General features: G+C 25.6%; 1 pseudogene across 1 annotated transcript; it reads left to right on the top strand.

Moving 5' to 3' along the window:
* The first annotated feature begins 804 nt into the window (after nucleotides 1-804).
* On the top strand, nucleotides 805-3154 carry LOC109810214 (sulfite exporter TauE/SafE family protein 3-like; annotated as a pseudogene). Its single transcript, XR_014429775.1, has 4 exons — nucleotides 805-1125; nucleotides 1427-1586; nucleotides 1817-2006; nucleotides 2089-3154. The product of XR_014429775.1 is annotated as a sulfite exporter TauE/SafE family protein 3-like (transcript).
* The last annotated feature ends 2466 nt before the right edge of the window (nucleotides 3155-5620 follow it).

Genomic DNA, 5620 nt, shown 5'->3' on the forward strand with positions numbered 1-5620 from the left:
AAATTATAAGTATATAAAAGTAAATTAACTTTTAAAATTTCTCATTTTTTTCCTTCTAAACTAAATAAGAAAAGAGTTATTTTCTATTGTTTCCTTTCAACCAAATTAAACAAATTTTTAATTCCTCCTCTCCTCTTCCCTTCCCTTCATTAAATCTCTCCTCTCCCCTCCATCAAACCAAATAGACCCTACATGAGGAAAATTAAATATGTATAACTTCAAATGAAGATCATTGAATCTAAACATATCATGTCTAATTATGATTTAAAATTTGAAACAATGCTCTCAATATCAATTTCAAATTTTAATTTGATGCTCAACTCAAGACGTGAAACACGCTGTTGAAGAAAAATAAAACATTTAAAATATTAAGTAGTGGAGCATAGCAGTTATACGTGATTGAATGAATAAAAAAGAATTCATACATTTATGAACAATTTGTTGATAAAAAACGGCTTTAATAAATTAACCACATGATCTTGAATCACATAATTCATAACTAGTCTCTACATTGAAATATAATCAAATGTTATTTATTTTTTTCTCTCAAATTAAAAAAACTTAAATATATACCATATAAAGAAAAACTTAAATATATATCATGATTAATCCAAAGTATAAACACTCGTAATCATCGACTACCTGATACCTTACCTAATAATATCTCTCTAGATTGTATCTATAGCACACGGTACCTTTCAACTACTTTTCATACCCGAGTTCACACTGAACAATTAATTTTCAAATCCTTAGCCATGCCATGTGCCAAATAGTGTTGATACCAAATAGCAATGCTGTATTCAAAACATCTCAATAGTTGAATAGTCTTCCATTTCTTAGTTGTCACATTTTTCCAACCAATTAATTAGTTACCAAGTGCGTGCTTTGCATGGTACCCATCTTCTTGCTTTACTTCCATGTTTGTAGGAGCAAATTGGCGGGTCGACCATGACGAATGTGGTTATTGTTTCCTTCAATTTGTTGCTGCTTTCTGTCTTCTTCATTTATGCTATAGCAAGTACTAGAAGTGAAGTATCTATGACAAATGAAGCACAACCACTTTCTTACCATATCAAAGCTTTGGAATTCATATGGAGTCACTTGGGTTATCAACATGTGTGGCCAGTGAGTTTCTTGCTTACATCACATTACATATCATTTCTTTTCATTACAATGTCTCCCTTCATGAATCACTCTCCTTTACATCTTACATTCAGCTTAGTTAATTAGCCAGGGAAACTCTTTGATTGACCAATTATATTCTACTCTAACTTCCACTAGTTTGATTTTAATATGCCACTCCTGAGATAACCATATTATATAGATCTTTTGGGTTAGGAGATAGATATCTGTAATCTTTTCCAACCAATTATCTGAATTCAGGAATTGAGAAACACACCAAATTTGACTCGTCAGTTATGAATAGGAAATGGAATTTGGCTGGAGAATAGTTGTTGGCACCTTGATTGGAATCTTGGGGGCGGCATGTGGAAGTGTTGGGGGAGTAGGTGGTGGCGGTATCTTTGTGCCAATGCTAATCCTCATTATTGGGTTTGATCCAAAATCAGCAATTGCTATTTCAAAGTGTAAGCATTTATCTGTTCAGAAATGATGCTGATATTGCTAGTATTAGATTTTTGGGGAATAACCTACTTGTTTCTAAACTAGTCTATTACTGATATATTTGTTGACTCGCAAACATTATCCATATAATATTTTAAAATTGATAACTAATGATTAATCTATATTTATAAACGTGATTTCAGCCGATAAAAATTATGTTAACACTGATCGATATTTATTGTATTTAACTCAGGTATGGTCACAGGTGCAGCCATCTCAGCTGTATTCTTCTGCTTGAACTTGAAGCAAAAGCATCCAACACTTGATCTGATGCTGCTTATCCAACCTATGCTCATGCTTGGAATCAGCATATATAGGAGTTATTTTAAGTGTGATATTTGCTGATTGGATGCTCACTATTCTTTTAATTATTATTTGTTTAGGTATAATCATAGAAGATTTGTACATCACTTGAACTTTCACTCGATAATATGATTGATTTGTTAAATTAATTGGACCTTGCAGTCACATCAATCAGGGCATTCTTCAAGGGTGCTGAGACATGGAAGAAGGAAACCATAATGAAAGAGGTAAATGCTGCAATAGATAACCATGAAATGTAATGTGTAGACTCATTAGCAGTACTGCATTATTAGTAACTATGAAATGAAATGTGTAGACTGTAATGTCTTAAAATTATTATATAATTTTTTTAAAAAAATTGGCTCTTTAGCCTATTTATAGATAAGTTTGTTGATTTATTTAAAAGCATTATTATAAGGGGATGTTTGTTTTATGGACTAGAAGTTTATCCGCAAAATGTAAGTATGAGAATATAATATTTTCATGATTGTTATAAGTTTTGAAAAATTATTCTCTATTATTATTTATTTTCACGAAAATTGTCTTATATTTTTTACATTTTTATTCCTATGGGAATATGAAAAGTTATGTTTAAAAATACTTGAAACTTCTCTTTTTTATTATTTTATTTAAATTATTTTCAATTTTAAAAATATTTGAAAGAATATTATGATGTAATCAAATGCATTTTCTAAATATACCTAGAAATAATATTCTACTTACAATATTATTGGAAATGATCTTGTAATATGTGAAGCAAACGCCTTATTAGATAAGTATGACTAGAAGTATTTGCGGTATAATTTAGTTCGATTTTTGTTTTAAAAGTCACATGAATCAAATAAAAAAAAATTAAGCGATATTCGATTTGAATAAATTATAAAATCTAAATCAAATGAAACCAATCTTTTGTGATTTGATTAAGTTTGAGTTTTGTAATTTTTAAAATTTGTAATCTAAAAATTAATTAAATGTATAATATTATGTTATTTGCTTAAAATATCGAATGTAAAAAATAAAAATAAAAGTATATAAATATTAAAATATTTTAGTCATTTAATGTATTTAATATCAATTTTTATCTTATTATTTTAGTAAAAATATTTTAAATACAATTTGAATTATCATATTAATATTTTTCTCATATATATAGTTTTTTCAGTTTAAAAAAATATATTTTCAAATGTTATAAATAATTCATAAATTTTCATTCAAAAGTTCAATTTAGTTGCTTACATTTTTTATAAAATACGTTTTATTATTTTAGTAAAAATATTTTAAGTACAATTTTAATTATCATATTAATATTTTTCCCATATATATAGTTTTTCCAATTTTAAAAAAATATTTTCAAATATTATAAATAATTCATAATTTTTCATTCAAAAGTTCAATTTAGTTGCTTACAATTTTTATAAAATACCTTTTACATATTATAATACATATTTGAAGAAGAAAACACCTTTTTAATAACTTAAAATTTTATAAAATATTGTTTAAGTTATATGTCAATTTTGTATACTTGCACTATGTATTTGGAAAAAATATATTTACAAATAATTGCGATTGGATTTGGTTTGAAGCTATTTTACATTCCAATCTAAAAATTGAAGCAAATCACGTAACTTTTTAAATTTAAATACCAAACCAAACAACTAATTTGTAATTTTTTATCGATTTTTAATTTTTTTAACCAATTTATAATTTTTCATTTAAATTGGTTCAATTTGAACATTCCAAAATATATATTATTTAAGTCAGAACCGAACCAGTGACGGATCCAGAAAATTTAAGTAGTGGGGACAATATTTAAAGATATAAATTTGTCAAAATATAAAATAAAATTTCTATAAAAACAAATACATATCATAACTATTCTCTACAAGTTTTCATAGTTTAAAAACATTGAATGATTTGCTCATTTTCAATACTATCAAAAACCTCTCTCTATAAAAGTAATTAAACAATTATTTAACCATTCGTCTCCCATACGATTTCGCATCCGATTCTTGATGATATTCATAGTAGAAAAAAGTTTTTCAACTGATGCAATTGCCATTGTCAAGGCTAGCTCTAAAAGCAAATACACCAATGGATATACATGTTTTTTTGTCTTCACAAACTTCATAAAAAGATCACCAATCCCTTCTATTTTTTAAAAAGCACTGTTAAAATATACTTCTATGAAATAATTTTCAAGTTGGTTATTTAATGCCAAAAGTTCAACTGAAAAAAATTCAGAAGAATAAAATTGAGCAAAATGAATCAACTTATCCTTGTCAAATGTAGAAAATGAATCTCTTGGATTTAAACATGCTACACAAAGAAGCAACTCAATATTTATTTCTATGAAACGGTTGTTTAGCTCTTGAAATTGTTGATCAATCACTTGAAAAAATAATTTAACTTGAAAATATAATTTTAATTAATGTAATGTTCAGAACATATAATGTTTCTTATAAACATAAAAATATAATGAGTAAATAAAAATTAGAATACTGAATTTCTCATTGAAAATAAAAAAATAATTCAAATAAAATAATATAAATACACTAACATCAAAGATCACTTTAACTATTTAAACAAGAAATGGAAGAAGTTTATTTTTTTTTTTCCAATATTACTCTTCTACACTTTAAAATATGTTAGAGGCAGAAAGAAATCTTAAAACATGAATAAAATTGGAAAAAGTAAAAATAAAATAGAAAAAAATAGAAAATATCCAAAAAAGGGTTAATAACAACTTATTATTATTTTTACTTAAAATACATATATTATTAATTTATAAATTTTTTTATCGATTTATAATTTATATGCATAACAATTTTTTTTTAAAACATGTAATTTGTTGTTAATTTTTATAACATTAAAATATTCTTTTAAAATATTTCTTCTCACACAAAGATAATTATAACAAGACTCAAATTCAATTATAATTTTATAACTTTTTAATTTTTTATTTCTATTTTTAGATTTTAAATAAAAATAATATAATATCATATATATTATAAAAAAAAACTTAAAAGTTACCTTTTTAATAACTTAAAATTTTATAAAATATTGTTTAAGTTATATGTCAATTTTGTATACTTGCACTATGTATTTGGAAAAAATATATTTACAAATAATTGCGATTGGATTTGGTTTGAAGCTATTTTACATTCCAATCTAAAAATTGAAGCAAATCACGTAATTTTTTAAATTTAAAAACCAAACCAAACAACTAATTTGTAATTTTTGATCGATTTTTAATTTTTTTAATCAATTTATAAATTTTCATTTAAATTGGTTCAATTTGAACATTCCAAAATATATATTATTTAAGTCAGAACCGAACATGATGACCTAGCCAATTTGTACTCCTATCTTACATGTTATGTGAAAACACGAATTAAATATAATTCTGATCCTGCCGAACTTTTCAATACTTTGGAGTCTCAGGAGACTGCCAAGCTTTTGGAGTCAACTGGTGAGTTTTTGTTGATTCTGCTCGTAAAAGCTTCACATGGTCACAACAAATAGGCTCAATATATATCTATAATCTAACTATGTACATGCTGTTGACATTATCTCTTCCAGCTACTTGCAGTGTGGAAGAAAAAGACAACTACAAGTATCTTCCTGGTAGTCCAGATGGAGGGCCTGAAATGGAAACTAGAAAACATGAGGTTGGCATACACTAGTATTGTCTTGT

The sequence above is a fragment of the Cajanus cajan genome, chromosome 9 (assembly GCF_000230855.2).
Source record: "Cajanus cajan strain Asha chromosome 9, NIPB_CcT2T_4, whole genome shotgun sequence".
Classification (NCBI taxonomy): domain Eukaryota; kingdom Viridiplantae; phylum Streptophyta; class Magnoliopsida; order Fabales; family Fabaceae; genus Cajanus; species Cajanus cajan.